Source organism: Chiloscyllium punctatum, chromosome 34, assembly GCF_047496795.1.
Source record: "Chiloscyllium punctatum isolate Juve2018m chromosome 34, sChiPun1.3, whole genome shotgun sequence".
Taxonomy (NCBI): domain Eukaryota; kingdom Metazoa; phylum Chordata; class Chondrichthyes; order Orectolobiformes; family Hemiscylliidae; genus Chiloscyllium; species Chiloscyllium punctatum.
Window position 1 is genome coordinate 76,223,127 of NC_092772.1, and position 25,844 is coordinate 76,248,970.

Genomic DNA, 25,844 nt, shown 5'->3' on the forward strand with positions numbered 1-25,844 from the left:
AAATCTGGAAAAGTGTGAAGTGCTGCATTTTGGAAGGTTAGACTTGAATGCAGAATACAGGGGTAAAGGCAGAATACTGAATAGTGTGGAGGAACAGATGGATCTTGGATTTCATAACCAGAGATCCATCAAATCTGCCACAAAGCTGATAGTGTTGCTAAGAAAGAATATGTTGTATTGGCTTTCATTAGCTGGGGAATTGAGTTTTAAAGCCATGACGTTATGCTACAGCTCTATACAGCCCTGTTTAGATCCCAATTAGAATATTGTGGTCAGTTTTGGTCCCTGCATTACAGGATGGATGTGGAAGCTTTAGAGAGGGTAAAGAGGAGATTTACCAGGATGCTACCTGGACTGGAGGGCATGTCCTATGAAGAAAGGTTGAGGGAGCTAACGCTTTTCTCAGTGGAGTGAAGAAGAGTGTGGTGTGATTTGGTTGGAGGTGAACAAGATGGTGTGAGGCAAAGATAGAGTGAACAGTGAGAGACCTCTTTATCCCATGGCATACATGGTACATGGGGGCATAATTGTAAGGTGATTGGAGGATGGGTAAGGGGAGATCTCAGATGTAGGTTCTTTACACAGAGAGAGGTGGGTGGGTGGAACGGGACAACTTAACAGACTCTTGTATAGGCACATGCATGATAGCAAAATGATGGGTATGTAAGTTAGTTTGATCTTACAGTCGGGTAAAAGATGGGCATGGCATCATGGCCGAAGTGTCTTGTCCTGTACTGTTCTGTGTTCCACATTCTGTATGGTAAACTGGGTAATATGCTCAGATCAGTGTCAAAGGATATGGCATTCAGGAGGAGCTAGTCAACTGGATACAAAATTGGGCTTGATGGTAGGAGACTTTGGGTGATGGGAGACGTGTTGCCTTTCTGACTGGAGACATGTGACCAGTGGTGAAGTGGGTCCACTGTTTGTCATTTGGACAAAATGGTTTGGATGGGAACATTTGTTTTGTGATAAGTAAGTTTTTTTGAGTCACACTGAAATTGTTGGTAAAGTGGACAGTGAAGAAAGTTATCTATGATACAACAGGATGGACAGTACTGCTGGGATAGTGGGCTGAAGAATAGCAGATGGAGTTTAATTAGATAAATGTGAGATGTTCCATTTTGGTGAAACAAACCAGGGTGGGACTTGTACAGTTAATGTTCGGGCCCTGGGTAGTGTTGTCAATCAGAGACCCAGGGATGCAGGTAGACAGTTCTTTGTAAGTGGTGTCACAGGTAGACAGGTTGGTGAAGCAGGCGTTTGGGATGGTTACCTTCATTGGGTAGAGCATTGAGAGTAGAAGTTGGGATGTCATGTTGTGGCTGTACAGGACATTGGTGAGGCCACCATAAAAGCATTGTTGACCAGTAGGAAGTACTCATCTGGTTCACTTCCGTCCTTTAGAGAAGAACATCTGACATTCTAACGTGGTCTGACCTGCACGTGACACCAGACCATCAGCAATATGGTTGACTCTGTGCTATACTCTGGGTAATTAGCAGTGGGGCAAAGAATGTTGGTCCAATCAGTGACATCCAAATCCCATGAATGAATAAATAAAAAATACATATATCCCTCCCTGTCTCTGCAAACCCCTCCAGCTGCAGCAATCTGTACTGGCTTTGTAACACCGTTCAGACCCTGACCCCTCTGTGTAACACTCTCACCACCTCCAGCACCTTCAGCTCTCCCTGTTCCTTTTGGGACATAAAACCTTGACAAGTATTCCCTCTTCCATCTGACCTCCTCCTGCGAGCAGACCCTTTGCAATCCCTTTAAAACTTAATCCTAAAAATTCTCTCACTTCAGGATTTTAAGTACTTTTTGGTGATCCACTAAGCCCGATAATCTAATATGATCCTTTTTACTTGTGTGAGGGACCGATGGGGATTTCTTGCTGAGGATTTGTCTGTTTGAATGGAATGTCCTTTTGTTGAGTATTTTATACTGCTCCTTCAAATGTTTTCCACTGTTCATTGACAGGCACATATTTCAGTCTGTTTAGCCTATTTCCCTTGGTCAGTTCTCCTCTCAAACTCAAATTCATGCTATTGTTTATTTTTGTTTCTAGTTGTAGTTTGTCCTTTCTGTGATTCACTTTAAAACTTTATATTTCTTTAAACTGCACTTTATCACAATCTCCCAGACGATCTCTCCCGGTGACGTTACTCATTCACGAAGTTTTATCGCACAATGGTCGCTCTGAGATAGTTATGTCCCTAGCCAGTTGCACAATTTGCTATTCAAAGAAACACTGAAAACTAATTCTCTGAACTCCTCTTCCAATGTCACTCTTGCCAGTGTGACTGTCCCACATTTTGTGAATATTGATGTTTTCCAAAATTATCACAATGTGTTTGTAAAAATAATTCCAATGAGTTCCTGTGTAATGCAGTGATGAGCAACGGAATGCTGTTCGGTGGCTAAAACTGTTCTGCTGTTTGTGTCCTTGGCAAGTAGTAGCCAGAATTTACATTCAGACTGGCTCTACTTCATGATCTGAGGTCAAATGATTTCTCTGTAATACCTTTGTTATCCATTATTGTTAGCGTTGCCCATTTTGCCTGAGTTTGCACAAGGTTGTGATCCATTGAATATTTATGTCTTCCTTTTGTTCACCCTGTAACCATATCTCTCTGGTGTCTAAACCTCTTTAATCTCAGTGTCACAAATCCATCTGCCTTATTGATAAGACTTCGTCCATTCAAAATAAAACAGAAGTGACTCTTTCCCACAATTTCCTGTCACAAACCTATTCACTGATGTACAGTTTTAGTTAATCACTGTCCCATCCTGTACCTTTCTGCTTGCCTTCAGCCACATCCCCATACTGTTTCGATGCTTCACCTTTTCTTTTTGAATTTGGAAAGCTCCTTTCACTTGAACCCTGTCCCTGCATCCTCTCTGTCAGTTCAAAGCCCTGTCCATAAATCTACTGACATGATTGGCCAGGAAACTGCTCCCAGCAAAGTTCCAGTGGGACCACCCAATTGGATTATTTTATAAATCAGGAAGGGGATATGGGTGTCTCTGGCTGACCAGCCTTTATTCCCCAGCCCTAGCTGCCCATGAGCTGAGTCGCTTGCTTGGCCATTTCAAAGGGCAATTGAGAGGCAAACACCTTGCTGTGGGTATGTCGTGCAGACCACGTGAGGATGATCAGATCTCGTTGTCGCAAGGACAGTGAGCGGCACGCTGGCTCAGTGATTAGCACTCCTGCCTCACAGCACCAGGGTCCCAGGTTCGATTGCAGCCGTGGGCGACTGTGTGGAGTTTGCACATTTTCCCCGTGTCTCCGTGAATTGCCTTCAGATGCTCCGGTTTCCTCCCACAGTCCAAAGACGCGCAGGTCAGGTGAATTGGCCATGCTAAATTGCCAATATTGTTAGGTGTATTAGGTCGAGGGAGATGGGTCTGAGTGGGTTACTCTTTGGAGGGATGGTGTGGACTGGTTGAGTCAAAAGGCCTGTTTTCACACTGGAGGGAATCCAATCTAAGGGACTGTGATTTTTGTACATCAGCAATGGTTTCATATTTGTTTATGGATTGTAAATTGCTATTTTTAAAATTATTGATTTTAAATTCCACCATATCTTATGGTGGGATTCGAACCTGCCTCACCTGAGCATTAGCTGGGGTTTTGGACAAATGCCCTAACAATAATGTTACTAGGCCATCACTTCACCTTCTCACTGGTTACTCATCCCTGAGCACTGACACATGAAGCTTAACCCATTCTTCCAACATGATTGTGTGATCCTGAGGTCTTCCAGCACGCTGGTGATATCACTCAGTCTCTCTCCATGTGGTATCCCTCACTGTGGGGGTCTAATTGCTGCCTCTGTCAGTGTCTCAAACATCTTTCAGCTACTCTGGATCCTGAGCTAACAGAATTCTCCACTCCAGAGAAACGCAACAGCACAGTCCAGGGATGGAGTTTGGGATTTTCCAGATATCTGTGGGGCTCATTTCCATTCTCCTTGTGTAACCCTCACTGCATCAGTCTTATTTCCCATTCTGTCTATCTCTCTGTATCCTGTAGGTACTCAGGAAGCTGCTGTCTCAATAGACTTCCCAACTGTTGTGTGTCTCATCCATCACCTCATTCAAGATGGTTGGTCAACCAGAGAGACAAAGGGAAGGGAGATCTGGAGCCTTCAATAAACCCTGCAGTGAGGTAAGATCACTCATAGTGCACAGAGCAGGGAGCAATGAGAGTGCTCCAAACATCGCTAACAAGACATGACATCGATACAGTGCTGTATGGGAAGCACAGTATAGACAAACCCCATGCTCAATCACCACGTCTACTTTCACTTATGTTGCACTGAGACAGAATCGGGAATTCATAGTTATCAATCCAGTCCTGTGCTGTCTTAGCATCAGTAAAACAGAGGGGAGAGTAGGCATCCGACGAGAGGTTGTGAATGCTGCCTGGGATCTTTCTGTTCTGTGTTCTCCCCCCAACACTGTACTAAGACTCACGACTGTGCAACACTATCTGTGGCATGGCTTGTGCACCAGTGTCTTCAGTCATTTTTAACTCCTACAATAGTCCCTGTCCCTGTAACCTCCTCCCTTCCCGATAGTCCCTCCACATACTTGAAATGTACTGAATTTCAGACTACCATTGCTGTAACTTGCTTCAGTGTCTCTAACATGCCTTATTTTGGTACACTAATCCTCTTTAGCTGGATACAGAGTGATACAGCACGGAAACAGAACCTGTGGTCCAACTCCTCAATGCTGCCCATGTTACCTAAACTGAATGAGTCTCATTTGCCTGCATTTGGCCCTTATCTCTTCAAACCTTCTCCTCTCCATGTACCTGCCCAAATGTCTTTTCCATGCTGTACAATTGTTCTTGTTTCTCCCATGTGCCTGAGGCAGTTTGTTCCGTCTATACACCATCCTCTGTGGATAATGTTCCCCCTCAGCTTGCTCTTTAAATCCTTGCTCTCTCTCACCTCCTGTTTATACCCTCTAGGTTTGGACTCACCTACCCTTGGTTATTCACCATTCTTAGGGTCACCTTGTGGCCTCCTCTGCCCAAGGGAAATATTTAGGACAATGTTACAAATATCTCCAACGTATGTAACAAAGTGCTGGCCAATGTTGGCAAATGTGTCAAATGCCGCTTTCCCCACCCTGTCCACCTGTGACGCCACTTCCGAGGAACAATGTAACTTGCACCCCCTGGTCTCTCTCTCTCTCTCTGTTCAACAACCCTGGCCAGAGCCCTTCCATTAATTGTGTTAATCCTCCCTGGTTTGTCTTAACAAAATCCAACACCTGAATTAAACTCCATCTTTCATTCCTTGGTCCACTGGCCCAGTTGGTCAAGATCCCCTTTGATAACCGTATTTCCTGCCCACTACACCATTCATTTGATCATCACCACACCTCCGCAACAATCACTCCTATATTTTCAACCAAATCGTTTCTATCGATGATGCACATCAGTGGACCCAGCCCTGATCCTTTTTTCAATAATGGAATAAAACCATATTCTTGTCATAGATCCATACAGCATGGAAACTGACCCTTCAGTTGATACCCACCATCATCAAAACTAAACTCTTCCCAGCTGCCTGGAGCTGGCCCATATCACTCCAACCCTTCCCTATTCACTTGTTTATCCAAATATCTTTTAAACGTTGTAATTGTAACAACATCAAACCCCTTCTCAGGAAGTTCATTTCACACACAAACCACCCTTTGTGTAGCAAATTGCCCCATATCTTTTTTTTTGAACATCTCTCTCCTCTAACCTTAAAAATGTTGCCCCTCCTCTTGAGACTCCCCCATCCAGAGGAAAAGGCAACTACCATAAAATTGATCTATAAATCATTTCTTAATCATAAACCTTTACAGAATCATGTCTCAACCTCCAGGCTCCAGGGAAAAAAGACTTTGCATATCCAGCCATTTTTCAGAACTCAAGCCTTCCATACCCAGCAATATCTTGGTAAATCTCTTCTGAATGCCCTGCAGCTTAATAATATCCTCCCTGTTAACTGGGCGACCAGAACTGGACAGAGTATTGCAGAACAGGCCTCACAAATGTCTGCGCAATCTCAACATGACGTCCCAAATCCTCCATTCAATAGACTGAGCAATAGTCAGGCATGCAAAGCACTGTGTTATCCATCCTGTGATGTAAGCTTCAAGGATTATGTACCTGAACCCGGAGGTCCCTCTGCTCTAAAACACTAAACGAGGCCCTAACATTAATTGTATAAGCTCTACCCTTGTTTGCTTTACCAAATGCAAACTCGTATTTATTCAGATTGAATTCCATCTCTAGTTTTTCAGCCCATTCACTCCCTTCATCAAGATCCCTTTGTAATCTCAGAAAACATCCTTCACTGTCCATGATGCCACCCTCCATCCTGGCAGCACATCACACATGACTGTCAGTAGTACACATGCCTTTGCTCGGTTCTCCACAATTTCTTCCCTAGCATCCCACAGTGTCCTGTGATACACTTAATCAGGTTCTGGGACTTGCCATAGCTTTGTATTTTAAAAACTCCAGCACCACCTCTTCAATAACATGCACTCTTTGCAAGTCATAGAGATATACAGCATAGAAACAGACCCTTCGGTCCCCAACTCGTCCAGGCTTAGCAGAAGATCCAAATAAATCCATTCCCTTTTCCAGCATTTGGCCCATATACGTCTACAACCTTACTATTAAGATGCCCATCCAGATACCTTTTAAATGTTGTAATTGTATCAGTCTCCATTACTTTCTCTCTCAGCTCATTCGATACACACATCACCATGTGTGTGAAGAAGCTGTCCCTTCAGTCCCTCTGTAAACCATTCACCTCCAGCCTTAAACCTATGCCCTCTAGTTTTGGACTCCCCAACTTCTGGGAAAAGACCTTGAATGCTTACCCTATCCATACCGCTCATGTTCATATAAACCTCTGTGAGGTCATCCCTCAGTCTCCGATTCTCCAGTGACAGTAACCCCAGCTTATTCGCCAACAACCTGGGCAATATCTTGTTAATCTTTTCAGAGCCCTTTCAAGTTTCACAACAACCTTCCTTAGCAGAGAGACTGGAATTGCAGAGTACTCCAATTGTGGTCTAATGTATTACCCTTGTGAGTTCCCCACTGTTTCTTCACAGTAACTTCTGGAGTGAAAAAATTGTTTAGGAACTTAGCAAATATCCTGCAGTTCCACATATCGATGGCCTCATTGATCTTTAATGGACACTATTTTGTCCTGAGTTACTTATGCACTCTTAATATACTGATACAATCACTTTTGGATTCCCCTTTCCTTCTCTGCTGAGGCTATTTCAGTTAGCCTTTCTCCATTCCTGTTTTCTACTCAGTGTATTCCTAAAGCCCCTGTTATCCTCAGGGAGTCCCTTGATCCAGCTGGCTATTCCTGACATCTGCCCCCTTTTCCTTGACCAGACCCTCAATAGACAGCCAGTGTTTCCGAATGCTGTCAGCATTGACCTGCACACAAACAGGAAAATGCTGGCGCTGATCACTTAATTTATCTCATTTTTAAAATATTCTCACTTGCCAAACTTCCCTTCCACTGTAAATAATTCCCTTCCCCAATCACACTTTGAAAGTTCGTGGCTAATACGATCAAGATTGGTCAGGTTCCATTTTAGAACTTGCACTTGTGGACCAGGCCTGTCCTTTTCCAAAGCTGTTTTCAAACTACTAGAACTGTGGTCACTTTGGCAAAATGGTTTCCCACTCACACCTCAGTCCCTCTCCCTACCTTAATTCCCAAAGGGAGGTTAGATTTTGCCCCTTTCTCTTTTCAGGCCATTTACATATTGATTGGGAGTTTTCTGGAACACAATTACCAAATTCCTCCCTTGCAAACACTGAACACTGGCAGTCCCAGTCTAGGTTTGGAAAGTGTAAAAACCCTACCATAACAGCCCTATTATTATGGTTGATATTTCAGATGTCCCGACATATTTGTTCCTCAGTCTGCCACAGATTATTCAGGGTCAGCAGTCCGATCGTATCAAAGTGATGACCCATTCTTATTTCTCAGTTCCACTAACATAGCTTCACTGGTCGATCCCACAGGAATATCCTCTCTAAGTACTGCTGTGACGATTCATGCATTCAAAACCCACCACCACACGTCGTCTCTTGCCTCCCATTCCTGTAGCATCTCTACCTTGAAACAATGAACTGCCAGTCCTGCCCATCCCTCAGCTGTGTTTCTGTAATAACTATAATATCCCAGTCCCAAGTTCCAATCCATGTCCTGAGTTCATCTTGCTTAGCTGTCAGGCCCCTTGCAATGAAATAAATCCAGTTTAATCATCAGTTTTCCCCATTCCCAGCTATGTTCTTGCCTGCCCTGTCAGCTGAAATTGCTGTCTTTAACTCGTGTACCAGCCTCAATCTTCTTACTGGCCTTACATTTATTTAAGGTCCAAAACCCTGCCAGATCAGGCTATATCCTCTCAAGCAGCTCTAGCAATTCACCCGACCAGGATATGGGTCCCTCTCCCGCTCCCAGTTGAGGTGCCTTTCCCACCCTGTCAACCTGATCCTTGCCTTTGCAAGTGTCGATTCATCCTCACAATTGTTTCCAATACTTTCCCTCCCCCTGCAGTCAGACTATCTGCTCTGTAATTACCTGGCCTCTCCCTGCTGCCCTTCTTGAACAAAGGAACCACATTAGCGATCCTCCAGTCATTCAGCACTTCCCTGTGTATGGCAAAATCTTATATATATCCACCAGGGCCCCAACAATCTCTGGGTAATTAGCATGGGGTCAAAGAATGCTTGTCCAGGCAGTGACACCCACATCCCATGAATGAATAAATAAAAATACATATGTCCCTCCCTACTTCTGCAAACCCCTCCAGCTGCAGCAATCCGTACTGGCTTTGTAACACCGTTCAGGCCCTGACCACTCTCTGTAACACTCTCACCACCTCCAGCACCTTCACCTCTCCCTGTTCCTATCGTGTCAATAAACCTTGACAATGATTCCCCTTCCCATTGCCCCCCCTCCTGCTAGCAGACCCATTGCAATCCCTTTAAAACTTACTCTAAAACTCTCTCTCACTTCAGGATTTTAAGTACTTTGTGGTGATCTTCGCAGCCTCAATATCTAATATGATCCATTTTGTCCTGAGTGAGGGGCCAGTGGGATTTCTTGCTGAGTTTTGGTCTGTTTCAGTGGAATGTCCTTTTGTTGAGTATTTTACACAGTTCCTTCAAATGTTTTCCACTGTTCATTTATAGGCACATATTTCAGTCTGTTTAGCCTGTTTACCTTGGTCAGTTCTCCTCTCCAAACTTATGTAATTGGCTATTTTTGTTTCTAGTTGTAGCTTGTCCTTTTTGTGATTCACTTTAAAGCTTTATATTTTTTTAAACTGCACTTTATCACAATTTCCCAGAGGATCTCTCCAGGTGACATTACTCATTCACTAAGTTTATCACACAACAGTCTATCTTAAACAGTCATAAGGCCAGAAAGAAGATTGAGGTTGGTGCACAAGTTAAAGACAGCAACGTCAGCAGAGAAGGCAGGCAAGAACATAGCAGGAAATGGGGGAGGGGGAACTGATGATTAAACTGCATTTATTTCAATGCAAGGGGCCTGACAGCTGAGGAAGATAAACTCAGGGCATGGATTGAAACATGGGACTGGGATATTATAGTTATTACAGAAACACAGCTGATGGAGGGACAGGACTGGCAGTTCATTGTTTCAAGGTGGAGATGCTACAGGAAGCATCGAAGGGGAGGCAAGAGAGGACGTGTGATGGTGGGTTTTCATTGCATGAATCATTACATCAGCACCTAGAGATGATATTCCTGTGGGATCACCCAGTGACGCTATGTTAGTGGAAATGAGAAATAAGAATGGGTCATCACTCTGACACGATTGTCCTACTCACCCCGAATAATCAGTGGCAGACTGAGGAACAAACATATCAGGAGATCTCAAATATCAATCATAATAATAGGGCTGTTATCTTTGGGGTTTTTAAACTTTCCAATCCTAGACTGGTACTGCCAGTGTTCAGTGTTTGCAAGGGAGGAATTTGGTAATTGTGGTCCAGAAAACTCCCAATCAATATGTAAATGGCCTGAAAAGAGAAAGGGGCAAAACCTGACCTCCCCTTGGGAAACAAGGTAGGAAAAGGGACTGAGGTGTGAGTGGGAAAGCATTTTGCCAAAGTGACTCAAGTCTATTAGTTTGAAAATAGTGATGGAAAAGGATAGGGCTGGTCCACAGGTTCAAGTTATAAAATGGGGCCAGTCTAATCTTGATAATATTAGCCAGGAACTCTCAAAAGGTGATTGGGGAGCCTATTTGCAGGGAAAGGGAAGTCTGGCAAGTGAGAATATTTTAAAAGTGAGATAAATTGAGCGATCACCACCAGCATGTTCCTGTTTGTGTGCAGCTCAATGCTGACAGCATTCGGAAACACTGGCTGTCTATTGAGGGTCTGGTCATGGAAAAGGGGGCACATGTCAGGTATAGCCAACTGGATCAAGGGGCTGTAGGAATACACTTTGGGTAGAAATCAGGAATGCAGAAAGTGTACATGCAATAGCCTTGGCAGAGAATGATAAGGAGAATCCAAAAGTGATTTTATAAATATATTGAGTAAAGGAGTAACTCGAGGCAAAATAGTGTCCCTTAAAGATCAATGCGACCATTGATGTGTGGAACAGCAGGATATGTCTAAGAACTTAAACACTTTTTTTTTTCCTCCAGAACTTATTGTGGACAAAGACTGGGGAACTCAGGGAACAAGAAAAATACGTTAGACCACATTTGGAGTTCTCTGCAATTCCAATATCCCCGCTATAGGAAGGATGTTGTGAAAGTTGAAAGTGTTCAGAAAAGATTGACAAGATGTTGCCAGGGTTGTTGCTGAATAAGCTGGGGTTATTTTCCCTGGAGCATCAGACACTGTGGGGTGACCTGACAGAGGTTTATATAAACATGAGGGGTATGGATTGGGTAAACATTCAAGGTCTTTTTCCAGGGGTTCAAGAGTCCAAACCTAGAGAGCCTAGGTTTAAGGTTAAAGGGGAAAGGTTTAAACGGCACTGAAGGGACAGCTTGTTTATGCACACTTTGGTGTGTGTATGAAATGAGCTGAGAGAGAAAGTAATATACTGATACTATGACTACATTTCAGAGATATTTGGATGGGTATATGAATAATAAGGGTTTAGAAGTTCATGGGCTAAATGCTGGTAAATGGGATGTATTTATTTACATCTTCTGGTCAGCATCGACGAGTTGGACCGAAGGGTCTGTTTCCATGCTCTACATCTCTATGACTTGAAAAGAGTGCATGTTATAGAAGGTTTTAAAACACAAAGCTATGTAAAGCCCAAGGACATGATTAAGTGTATCACAGAATATTGTGGAGCCCCGAGCAAAGATATTTGTACCATTGATAGCCATGTGTGAAGTGCTGGAAAGGCTAGAGGGTGGCATAGTGGACAGTGAAGACGTTGTAATCGAGGATAAAGCGGATGGCCCTCAGGACAACTCCATACAACCCTGTCACGGTGGACGCTGCAAGACGTGTCAGATTGTGGACATAGATACCACTATTACGTGTGGGAACACCTCCCACCTTGTACATGGCAGGTACTCATGTGACTCAGCCAACGTTGTCTATCTTATACATTGCAGGCAAGGATGCCCGGAGGCATGGTACATTGGGGAAACCGAGCAAAGGCTACGACAATGGATGAATGGGCACCGCACAACCATCAACAGACAGGAGGGTTCCCTCCCAGTTGGGGAACATTTCAGTGGTCCAGGACATTCAGCCTCAGACCTTCGGGCGACCATCCTCCAAGGTGGACTTCGGGACAGGCAGCAGAGAAAAGTGGCCGAGCAGAGGCTGATAGCTAAGTTCGATACCCATAGGGAGGGCCTCAACCGGGATCTTGGGTTCATGTCAAATTACAGGTGATCACCATTGCACTACACACACACAGATATTCCTACACATACACACACTCTCATATACACATGGACACAGGTACACACAGACGCGCACACAGACACCCATACACACCCTTATAGACACACACACTCTCACACATGCACTCCCTCACAGACTTAAGGCACTCTGCACACACTACACACACACCTTCTCACACTCACAACCCCCATCCCAGACAGACACACACAGACAGACAAAGACCCACAGACACACATATATTTTGTGGGGTGAATTTGTACTTGCAGGATTACATTGTACTTTGCTCAAAAACTACATGCATTCATGTAGAACTCTGAGCTTAAAAACTGCATGAATTTATGTCAAACTCTTATCTCACTTTTTAGATTAGAATAAATCTAAATATCAGGGCATAGACAGAGAACACAGGGGGGCAACACCGTTAACATATTGTCGAGCTATCACCATTGTTAACAGCTAACCCGAGAATGCAACTTAAAAAAATGTTTTGTGATTTACACATGAAAGAAGTGAAGCTATCACTGTATTCTAACCGATGAAATGCTTAACAGACAATCATTTTTTCAATATATAATGTCAGTTACATCACACTGTAAAATTTTACTATAAATTCTGTGTTACGATCGAGCCCTCCACAATCACCTGATGAAGGAGCATCGCTCCGAAAGCTAGTGTGCTTCCAATTAAAGCTGTTGGACTATAACCTGGTGTTGTGTGATTTTTAACTCTCTTCAATAAGGTAGATTGATTTGTGACACAAAGATAAAAGAGATTTAGACACCAGAGAGACGTGGTTACAAGGCAAACAAAAGGTGGACATAAATATTCAATGGATCACAACCTTGTGGAAACTCAGGCAAAATGGGTAACGCTAACAATAATGGATAACAAAGGCAGTACAGGGAAATCATTTGACCTCAGATCATGAAGTAGAGTCAGTCTGAATGTAAATTCTGGCTACTACTTGCCAAGGACGCAAGGAGCAGAACAGTTTTAGCCACCGAACACTATTCCAATGCTCATCACTTTTTTACACAGGAACTGATTGGAATTTTTTAACAAACACATTGTAATAATTTTGGGAAACTTCAATAGTCCCATAATCTGGGACAGTCACACTGACAACCGTGATATTGGAAGAGTAGTTCAGAGAATTTTTTTTCAGTGTTTCTTTGAATAACAAATTGCGCAACTGGCGAGGGACGTAACTATCTCAGAGCGATCTGCGCCAGGAGGATCATCAACTCGGTGAACGACGCTCTCTGGGCGGTCCGAAACTTGTTGATCTTCCATCTGAAGGAGTTGACCCCGACTGAGTGTTGCAGACTGGCACATTCCAAGGTTCAAGACTACGTGTTGAGGGACGCGCTGAAGCTTGGGGCAGCTGCCACCAAGGCGCGGTGGGGAAAGACCACCGTGTAACATCGGCCCATGCGGACGTTTTTTTTGGGCTTTGCTGATGCCTCAGCGAAATATATGTGCATAAGATTGAGAAATGCACAGACCTGTATTTAGCAATGATAAATTCTGATCTGTGTATGTAAATGTTGACATATGTATGGCATAACCAAATGTACAGACCATCAAATCATTTTATGAATAAAGTATATTTTTGAAATTAAAAAAAAATCTCAGATCGACCGTTGTGTGATCAAACTTAGTGAATGAGTAACGTCACCTGGAGAGAGCCTCAGGGAAATTGTGATAAAGTGCAGTTTAAAGAAATATAAAGTTTTAAAGTGAATCACAGAAAGGACACGCTACAACTAGAAACAAAAACAGCCAATTACATGGGTTTGAGATGAGAACTGACCAATGTAAAGAGGTGAAATAGACTGAAATATGTGCCTGTATAAGAACAGTGGAAAACATTTGAAAGGACAGTGTAAATCACTCAACAAAAGAACATTCCACTGAAACAGACAAAACCTCAGCAAGAAATTCCCACCGGCCCCTCACTCAGGACAAAATGTATCATATTAGATTATAAGGCTAAGAAGATCACCAAACTGTACTTAAAATCCTGAAGTGAGAGAGCGTTTTAGGAGTAAGTGTTAAAGGGATTGCAAAGGGTCTGCTAGCAGGAGTTGGGCAGTGGGAAGGGGAATCAGTGACAGGGTTCAATGTCACCAAAGGAACAGGGAGAGGTGAAGGTGCCGGAGTTGGTAAGAGTGTTACTGAGAGTGGTCAGGGCCTGAAAGATGTTACAAAGCCAGTATGAATTGCTGCAGCTGGAGGGGTTTGCAGAGGTAGAGAGGGACATATGTATTGTTATTGATTCATTCATGGGATGTGTGTGTCACTGCTAATTACCCAGAGGACAACTCAGAGACAGCCATATTGCAATGGGTCTGGAGTCACATGTTAGCCAGGCCAGGTTAAAATGTCAGATGGTCTACACAAAAGGAGGTCAGGGAACCAGATGAGTTCTTCCCACTGATCAAGAACGCTTTTATGGTGACCTGACCAATGTCTTGTACAGATACAACATGACATCCCAACTCCTATTCTCAATGCTCTCCCCAATGAAGGTAACCTCTCCAAATGCCTGCTTCACCAGCCTGTCTACCTGTGACACCACTTTCAAAGAACTGTCTACCTGAGTCACTGACTGACAACATTCCCAGGGCCCGAACATTAACTGCACAAGTCCCACCCTGGTTTGTTTCACCAAAATGGAACACCTCACCTTTATCTAATTAAACTCCATCTGCTATTCTTCAGCCCACTATCCCAGCAGTACTGTTCATCCTGTTGTACCACAGATAACCTTCATCACTGTCCAGTTTACCACCAATTTCAGTGTCACCCAAAAAACTTACTTAACTTATTTAACAATATTCTCATCCAAAAAATTTATCCAAATGACAAACAACAGTGGACCCTCTCCACCACTGGTCAAATGTTTCCAGTCAGAAAAACAACATGTCTCCCATCACCCTCTGTCTCCTACCATCAAGCCAATTTTCTGTCCAGTTGACTAGCTTCTCCTGAACGCCATATCCTTTTACACTGATCTGAGCATATTACCAAGTTTAACACACGACATGTAGAACACAACACAAGACCTTTCGGCCGTGATGATATGCCAATGTTTTATCCGACCAGAAGATCAAAAATAAAAGTGGCAGATAGAGTTTAATTCAGATAAATGCGAAGTGCTGCATTTTGGGAAAGCAAATCTTAACAGAACTTATACACTTAATGGTAAGGTCCTAGGGAGTGTTGCTGAACCAAGAGACCTTGAGGTAAAAGTTCATAGCACCTTGAAAGTGGAGTCGCAGATAGATAGGATAGTGAAGAAGGTGTTTGGTATGCTTTCCTTTATTGGTCAGAGTGTTGAGTACAGGAGTTGGGAGGTCATGTTGCGGCTGTACAGGACAATGGTTAGGCCACAGTTGGAATATTGCATGCAATTTTGATCTCCTTCCGATCGGAAAGATGTTGGGAAACTTGAAAGGGTTCAGAAAAGATTTACAAGGATGCTGCCAGGGCTGGAGGATTTGAGCTACAGGGAGAGGCTGAACAGGCTGGGGCTGTTTTCCTTGGAGCGTCGGAGGCTGAGGGGTGACATTATAGAGGTTTACAAAAAAATGGAGGGACATGGATAGGGTAAATAGATAAAGTCTTTTCCCTGGGGTTGGAGTGTCCAGACCTAGAGGGCATAGGTTATGGTGAAAGGGGAAAGATATAAAAGAGACCTAAGGGGTAACATTTTCACACAGAGGGTGGTATGTGTATGGAATGAGCTGCTAGAGGAAGTGGTGGAGACTGGTACAATTGCAACATTTAAGAGGTATTTGGATGGGTATATGAAAAGTAGGGGTTTGGAGGGATATGGACCGGGTGCTGGCTTGTGGGACTAGATTGGGTTGCGATATCCTGTCAGCATGGACGGATTGAACTGAAGTGTCTGTTTCCATGCTGTACATCTCTATGACTCTAACTTCCATACCCTTCATTTTATTATCATCCATGTGCCTATCCAGAAGTATATTAAATGTCCCGAATGCATCTAATTTTACCGCCACCACTGGCAGTGCATTCCACATGCACCACTCTATATGTAACAAACCTACCTCTGAAATCCACTAATCACCCAAAAATTATACCCCATTGTAATAACTATTTATATGAGGGTAAAAAATCTCTCTCTCTATTCACTCTGTCTATGATGCTCATCACCTTGTTCACCTCTGTCAAGTCACCCCTCACCCTTCTTCACTCCACTGAGAAAAGCCTTAGCTCCCTCAACCTTTCTTCATAAGACATGCCCTCCAGTCCAGGCAGCATCCTGGTAAATCTCCTCTTTACCCTCTCTAAAGCTTCCACATCCTTCCTGCAATGATGGGACCAGAACTGAACACAATATTCCAAGTGGGGTCTAACCAGGGCTCTGTACAGCTGCAGCATAACCTCACAGCTTTAAAACTCAAACCCCAAACTAATGAAATCCCAAACAATGCATTGCTTCTTAACAAGCCAATCAGCTTGGGTGGCTACTTTGAGGGATCTATGGACTTGGAACCCAGGAGCCCTCTGTTCCTCCACACTGCCAAAGATCCTGCCTTTAATTCTGTATTCTGCATTCAAATTCAATCTTCAAAGTGAATGACTTCACACTTTTCCCAGATTGAACTCCATCTGCCATTTCTCAGCCCAACTCTGCATCCTGTCAATGTTCCGTTGCAACCTACAACAGCCCTCCACACTATCAACCACTCCACCAACCTTTCTGTCATTGGGAAACTTACTATCGGACTCTTTCACTCACACATCCAAGTCATTCATAAAATCACAAAGAGCAGAGGTCCTGTAACCTCTCCCTGCAGAAAACCACTGGTCACTGAGGTCCAGGATGAATGCTTTCCATCTATCATCACCCTCTGTCTTCTGTGGGCCAGTAATCCTGTATACAGACAGACAGGTTTCCCTGTACCCCATGCCTCTGCACTTTCTGAATGAGCCATAAAGATGTTTTGTCACATTCTCTAAAGATTCAATAAGACTTGTAAGGCATGACCTGCCCCTTACAAAACCTTGCTGACTATCTCTCATCAAACTATGGTTTTCCAAGGAATAATAAATCCTGTCTCCCAGAGTCCTCTCCAATTTTCTGCACACCACAGACATAAGACTGACAGGTGTGCAATTCCCAGGATTATCCCTATTCCCTTTCCTGAACAAGGGAATAATATTTTCCTGCCTCCAATCATCTGGTCTGACTCCAGTGGACAGTGAGGGTGCAAATGTCATCACCCAGGTGCTCAACAATCCACTCCCTCGGTTCCTGTACTAACTTTGGACGCATACAGTCTGGTTCAGCGACTTATCTATCCTTATCTTTTACAAAATTCTTAGCACATCCTCCTTCGTAACATCCACCTGTTCGCGTACATCAGCCTGTTTCACGCTGTCCTCACAAATGACAAGACGCTTCTCAGCAGTGAATACTGAGACATAGTATTCATTAAGGATCTCCTCTACCTCCTGTGACTCCAGGCACAAGTTCCTTCCACTATCCCAGATTGGCCTTATCCTCACTCTGAACATCCTCTTGTTCCTTGCATAAGTGGAGAATACCTTACGGTTTTCCTTAATCCTTCCCAACAATGCTTTTTCATGCCCCCTTCTAGTTGCCCTAAGTCCATCTCTTGGTTCTTTCCTGGTACCTTCAGAGAATCCCTACAGTGTGGAAACGGGCCATTTTGCCCAACAACTCCATATCAACCCTCCAAACAGTATCCAACCCAGCCCCATTCCCCCACCCTATTACTCTCCATTTGCCCTGACTAATGCACCAAACCTATCCATCCCTGAACACTATGGGTAATTTAGCATGGCTAAGGCACCACACTGGCACATCTTTGGGCTGTGGGGCGGAAACCAGAGCACCTGGAGGAAACCCACAGGGAGAATGCGCAAACACCCCACAGACAGTCGCCTGAGGCTGGAATCGAAATGGAGTCCGTGGTGCTATGAAGTCGCAGTGCTAACCACTGAGACACCGTGCCATCCAATGTAACTCTCTGGAGCCCTGTCTGATCCCTGTCGAGACCTTAAGTAAACTTCCTCCTTCCTCTTGACTAGATGCTAAAGTCCATGTGGACAACGTTGACTGCTCTGCCTTCATCTATCTTTGGCCACCTCCTCGAAGAGTCAATCCGGTTTGTGAAACATTGTTTCCCACTCACAAAGCCATGCTGACCATCTTGAATCAGCCCTTGCCTTTGTAAATGTAAGGATCTCTTTTCTCTCAGAATCTCCTCCAACAACTTCCCCATCACTGGGCTCACGGGGCTGTAATTTCCCGGCTTTTCCCTGCAGTCCTTCAGTGATGGAACAGCATTAGCCAACCTCCAGACTTCCACCATCTCACTGTGTCTGTTGATAATATACATATCTCTGTAAGGGATACTGCAATCTCTTCCCTAGCTTCCCACAATATTCTAGGATCGACCTAATGAGCTACTGAAGACTGATCGACCTTTATTTGTTGTAAGATTCCAGCACTTTCTCTTCTCTGGTGAGGATTCTTTCCAACACATCACTATTTATTTCCCAACATTCCCGAGCTTCCATGTCTTTCTCCACAGTAAATACTGACAAGACTGTTTTGTCTAATATCTCAACCATCTTCTCTGGTTCCACACATAGGCGACCTTATTGATCTTTAAGGGGCCCTATTCTCTACCAAGTTACTCTTTAGCCCTTATTGAAACTTGCATAAAGGCTTCTGATAATTCAAATACACCATATCCCCTATAGCACTACACCCCTCCTACACCCTTACACTTCTGCCATTTATATTCACACCAACAAATTCAATCCAACAGGCTCGTTGCTGTATCAGTCGGCATGGAGACCACTGTCACACACAGTTACTGTACTGCCCTTGCCATAAGTACATTCAGTGTCCGGACTGTAACCATATTGACATTCCCATCACTGTTTGGTGCCTACAAATGAATTCCTGCTAACGGTTGCTGCTATTTGCTTATACTCAGCTCTACTTTTCATATTCAGACTTATATGACTGTCTCATTAATGCATTAACCTCATTCTTCCTTCATAACTTGTTGGCTTTTTGCCTAGTCTGCCTATTGGGACTAGATTGGGTTGGAATATCTGCTCAGCATGGATGGGTTGGACCGAAGGGTCGGTTTCCATGTTGTACATCTCTCTGACTCTATGACTCTATCTAAACAACCCTTCAGTATTCACTTCCCAGCGATGGACATTCTGCAGCTACATCTCCGGAATGACAGTTCCATCATATCTGTTCACTGTCATACCATTTTCCTTATGGCGAACGCAGGGAGTCGTTCCTCAGTAGTGGGGGTTGAACAGATGAGTAGAAGTTATAGAGATAGGGAGGCTTAGAATTAAACAGAGTTATGTCTGATCAAGAATGTCAATGGGACAAAGGTGTTTGGGGATTGGAGGAATTTACAGAGATAGAGGGAGCTGGATTAGATTCTGGAGATAGGGATAGGGATGGAGAAAGGAAGAGGCAGGCAGACTGAGGGGCACAGACAGGGGGCTGTTTCATCCAGGAGATTATTGTGTATACTAACAGAGATATGGCAGGTTGTCGTGACTGAATACATTTACAGATATAAGAAGGCTTCTGGGCTCTGGAGGCTACATAGATAGAAAGGCAATGGAGAATGCCAAGTTACTAGGTTGGAGACAGTTACACAAATGGGGAGGGTTGCACAAACTGTAACAGGTTACTGTGGTTGGGAGGGGTATGGTGTCGGGAATGAGGGTGAAATTTAACAAGATAAAGATCAAAGAATTGGAGAAGGATAAGGAGATTACAATTTTTCACAGCTAAGAAAGGGTTGTAGGAGCCGGAGAAGATTACATAGGTAGGGGCGGATGGAGAGATTAAAGACAAATACATTGACATGGAGGGTGGTATTGGTGGGACAACCTTACATGGATAGACAGGGCTGTCAGGGTCGGTTGAAGGGATGAAGGAATTTAGTATCTACTGCATAAGGTTAGGGATTAGGGTGTTAAGGACTGGAGAACCTGACAGAGACAGTGACAGAGACCCAGAGAATGATGTGGACTAGAGGAGATTCCAAACAAAGGAAGGATTATCGGGACTGGAGGATATTACAGAGATCACGAAAACAGCATGGGCCAGGATTGATGCCTGCGATCCCTGTGCTGTCGCATTGAGGACCAGTACAGAAGAGGTGAAAGCAGGACCCTCACAAGATGGTGGGAATGAAGCCTAGAATGTTGCTGTTCCTTACCCAGCTCTGTATCTATGTCCGGTCTTCCAGGTCTGAATATAGACGTCTACTACCTCCACCCTGTGCTGTTTACTGTGAGTGATCTTACCGGCTGCAGGAATTACTGAAGGCTCCAGATCTCCCTCTCCATCCCTCTCTGGCTGACCAACCAGTTTCAATGAGATGATAGATGAGACAGGGGTTAGGAACATTCTGATGACCTGCATGAGACAGAAATAGACCGATGCAATGAGCATAACACATGCAGAGTGGCACAGAGTCCAGCAGAGATCTCGATAATCCCAGTCTCCATCCCTTGCCTGTGCTGCTGCATATCTCTGGAATGGACAATTCTGTTGACTCAGGATCTCAGACCATCTGTACGAGGGAGAAATGCTGACAGAGGCAGCAAATAGACTGACACAGCGAGGGATACCACATGGAGAGAGACTGAGTGATATCACATTATTAGACGCTGCATTAACAGGGAATTGTTTGAATTTGTAACAAAGGCACTGGGGATAATTGTGAGGGGATTCAACCTTCCTATCTCATCATCTCTTTGGTGGTGGGTAACAGATGAGGCTGACTCTCTCCCACTCTCAGTGGGGGTGTGTGAGTCTGGAGTTGGCTGTACAGACCGATGTGGCCTTCCACAGACGCTGTTACACTTGGGGCAGAAGGTGGACATGGAAAGGGGGTGGGTGGGGCGTTGATATGACAGCGCGCTCCTTGTGCTGTTTTCTCCTGGATTCCCGTTTTCCCCACAGAAAGTCTCGAGGTGCTCGACACCTTCCCAATGCTCCTTCCCCACTTCAGACGGTCTTGGCCGATTTGATTAAGAGATTAAAAAGAACCGACCAATTCTGAAGTAACCAACATTTAGAAACGTGCAGGAGTGCAGTAGGAAGAGGAAATATTGTCAGTAATTAATCAGAGTAGCGGAACAGTGAGAATTGAAGGTGTTGGAGGTGGTGAGGGTGTTACAGAGAGGGGCAAAGGCCTGAACAACATTACAAAGTCAGTACGAATTGCTGCAGCTAGAGCTGTTTGCAGAGGTAGGGATAGACATCTGTATTTTTCATTGATTCATTCACAGCCTAAGGATGTCACCGGTTGGACCGGCATATATTGCCCTCCTGCTAATTGCCCAAAGGCAGCTCAGAGTCAGCTATATTGCTGTGGGACTGGAGTCACATGTGAGCCAGACCAGGTAAGAATGTCAGATATCCCTCTCTAATGGACATACGTGAACAAGTTGATTTTTACCAGATAATCAACAATGCTTATACAGTGGTCTCACTAATATCCTGTACAGATACACCATGACATCCCAACTCCTACTCTCAATGCTCTGCCCAATGAAGGGGAACCCTCCCAAACGCCTGCTTCACCAGCCTGTCTAGCCGTGAAGCTACTTTCAAAAAACTTTACCTGCATCCCTGGGTCACTGATTGACAACAGTACCCAGGGCCCGAACATTAATTGTACAAGTCCAGCCTGGTCTGCTTTACCACAATACAACATCTTGCATTTCTCCACCTGTATTCCTAACCTCACTGGTCCAGCAGTACTGTTGATTCCATTGTACTCTTCGATAATCTTCTTCACTGTCCAGTTTATCACCAATTTCAGTCTCACTCACAAACTTGCTAACCATGGCTCCTGTATTATCTACCAAACTGTTTATATAAATGATGCACAACAGTGACCCAGCACCGAACCCCATGGCACACCGTTGGTCACAGGCCTGCAGTTTGAGCGGCAACCCTCTATGAACATACTCTGTCTCCTACCGTCAATCCTGTTTTGTATCCAGTTAGTGAACGCTCCCTGGTTATGTGTGATCTAAACTTACTAACCAGTCTGCCATGCAGAACCTTGTCAAAGGCCTTGCTAAAGTTCATGTGGACATCGTGTACTGCTCTGCTTTGACCTCTCACTTGTATATCTCCACACTCAGGTTTGAGGCATGATTCCCCGTGCACAAAGCCATGCTGATGATCATTAATCTGTCCTTACCTTTCCAAATGCACGATGATCGTTTCTCTCAGAATCTCCTCCAACAAATTACCACCCTGCCATCAGTCTCACTGGTCGGTAGTAGCTGTCGATGATACAAATATCTCTGAAAGGGCCCTGTAATTTCCTCCCTCGCTTCTCACAAGGCGCTGGGATACATCTGACTATGTCCCAAGGTTTTATCTAACTTATCGCATTTTAAGACATCCAGCACCTCCTGTTCTCCAATGTGCACTCTTTTCAAGACATCACGATGTATTTTCCCAAGTTCCCGAACTTCCATGTCTTTCAACACAGTAAATCCTAACACATAATATTTGTTCAGTATCTCCCCCATCAGCAGTGATTCCACACAGACAGCCTCATTGACCTTTCAGGGGCCCTATTCTCCCACGAGCTAAGTTTTAGCCCCTGTTGAAACTTGTCAAAATGCTTCTGAAATTTCAAATATCCCTCTACCGCAACTAGCCTCCCCCAACCTTATCTATTCTGCATTTATGGTCACACCAAATTATAGGATCCAACAGATTTAAAAATATTCACCTTTTATAAAATCATACATCTCCCATTGTTTCTAAGTATCTAGTTATCATTTATTGTCATATCCTTTAAAACGCATTTCAGCACGTTCCCGACTTACTGTCAGGCTAACACCGTTTGGTTCAGACTGACTGCACAAAGGATTTGGGGACTCCTTGTGAATCAATCTGAAACACGAAGCTTACAGGATCAGCAGGTAATCGAGAAGGCAAAGGGAATGGAGTCTAAATATAGGGAGGTCTTGCTAAAACGATGCAAGGTACAAGTCAGACCACACCTAGATGATAATGAACAGTACACGTGCCCTAAGGAAAGACATTCTCGTGTTGGAGGCAGGCCAGGGAAGGTTCACTCGGCTGATCCTGGAGATGGCGGGATTTTCTAATGAGAAGAGGTGGAGTAGATTGCCCTTGAACCCATTGGGGTTTTGAAGAATGGGAGAGAAATTGAATGAAACATCCAGGATTCTGAGGGGCTTTGACAGGTTAGATGCTGTGAAATTAGAAACTAGAACAGTACAGCAGAGTAATAGGCCCTTCGGCCCACCATGGCTGTGCTGACCATGATGCTATTCTAAACTAATCCCATCTGCCTGCACATGGGCGATATCTCTCTATTCTCTGCCTGTTCATGTTTTTGTCTAAATGCCACTTCAAACCTTTGCTCTCATTGCCACCTCTCCCACCTCCTGAGCAGCTTCCACCCTCTCGGTAAAGACAACTGGTCTCATTCATCTCACTTAAAACTTCTCACTCTCACCTGAAACCGATGCGCCCTAGTATTTGATATTTCTACATTTTTGTACTGTGACCAATAAAGGTAAGCATACCATACTCTTCCTTTACCACCACATCCGACTGTGTTGTTATTTTGAGGGAGCTATGGATTTGCTTCCAATGTCTCTCTGTTTATCAATGTTTCCAACTAGTCAATTTGTGTACTTCTCTCTTCCATTTGGCTTCATAAATGCATCACTTCACACCTGTCCCGATGAAATTCAATTTGCCACATCTCTGCCCAACGTTCCAGCTGATCTACATAGTGCTGCAACCTTGAACACTCTTCCTCACTATCCACAATTCCCCTAAGTATCCCTAATCATTACATGCCTTTCCGAATGTCGTCTGTAAAATTACCACTCAAACTGCTGACCTTTTCATCTGAATCACAGATATAAATGACACACAGACGTCACAGCACTGATCCTTGTGAAACAGCATTGGCCACAGACGTCCAATCAGAAATTGACCACTCCACATGCCTCTGTCTACTATCACCAAGAAAATATTGTATCTAACTTACCAACGGGCATGGATTGTGATTTGATCTTCCAGATCCCCCTTGCTATTTAGAAGTTGTCCATTTAAAATAACTCTATTTTTTGATTCCCAGGTTAAATTGGCTGTCTCACTAATGCACTGACTGTGTCCTTTCTTCACAAAACAGGACCTTGTTTGGTTTGTTGCTGATCCTGCCTAAATCCCTACAACCCCTCAATAATCACATTGCTGTCATGATCATTCTGCAGCCACATCTCCACAATAACAGTTCGATCATATCTGTTCCCTTCAGTTAATGCTGTCATTCCATCTGCCTTGTTGCAAATGCATGGCGCATGTCACTGAGAGAGGGCCTTTGAGGGATGGTTAGAGGCCACAGAGTGGGAGAGATGTTTGGGGGCACAACAATGTTGTAGGGTAAAACATAGTTACAGTTGCTACAGAATGTCCGCAGGAGAAAATATTTTATTGTTTGGAGGAAGTTAGAGAGACAAAGCGTCTTTGATTAGATTCCAGAGATAGGGATGTGTGTAGGGTTGTGGATCGTTATATGGACTATGTTGATCACGGTGTAGAAACATTCACAGGATTCAAGGATGTCGTACATTTAACAACAGATGTGGCATCTGGAGAATATCACAGCGATAGAGAGGATGGTATGGACTGGAGAATATTACAGGGAAAGGGTGGGTAGTATGGACTGGAGAATGTTGCAAGCACATGGAAGATTATATGAGCTGGAGAATGCTGCAGCAATAGAGAGGAGTACATGGACTGGAGGATGTTGCACGCACAGGGATGAAGTTGTCGACTGGATACAGTTAGAAGGAGAGATGAATTTATGCACTGGAAGGTATGTCAGAGAGAGTGAGTGGTGTGCATGCTGCAAGATACGCCAGGGATAGGGAAGCTTGTAGAGACTGGAGGAGACAGTGATAGAGAGTCTTGTGAGAGACCAGATTCACTTATGAGCATAGGATGTGCTACAGTGAAAGAGCCTTTTGGAGATATAAATGAGGATACAATGGCCACAAAGCAGTCACACCAATACATAGGTATATAGGAACTGAAGGAATTGAAGAGATTACACAGGCTAGGAGTGATGTATGCAGTGGAGGAGATTAACCTGATAGGGAAGCTTTTAGAGACTCAACAATGTTAGGAAATAATGGGAGTTGCAATGGTGAGAGCAGGTTTCAACAATTCGGAGGATATAGACCTGAAGGAGCTTTGACAGATAGCGATGGTACAGTAAAGGGAATTGTCGTGGCTTCCCTTTCATAAGCAATCCATAAGCACTTAAAATAGCCTGTTTGACATGTGCATTATCTCTCGCCCATTCATCAGACAGCGCTGCAAATATTTCACTGGCTCTGCCTTCCAGCTTAGACTGAACTAGCATTACCCAGAAGACCTCGAACCAATCTACCTGTCGATGCAACTTTTCAAATGAAATACAGAGTTCCTTGACAGTAGAGTCACAGGTAGTTAGGATAGAGAAGAAGGCGTTTGGCATGCATTCCTTTATTGGTCAGAGTATTGAGTACAGGAGTTGGGTGGTCATGTAGCGGCTGTACAAGGCAGTGGTTAGGCCACTTTTGGACTGCTGCATGCAACTCTGTTCTACTTCCGATCGGAAGGATTTTGTGAAACTTGAAAGGGTCCAGAAAGGATTGACAACAACATTCCCAGTGATTAGCTGTAGGGAGAGTTTGAACAGGTGATGGTTGTTTTTCCTGGAGAGTCGGAGGCTGAGGGTGACCTTATCGAGGTT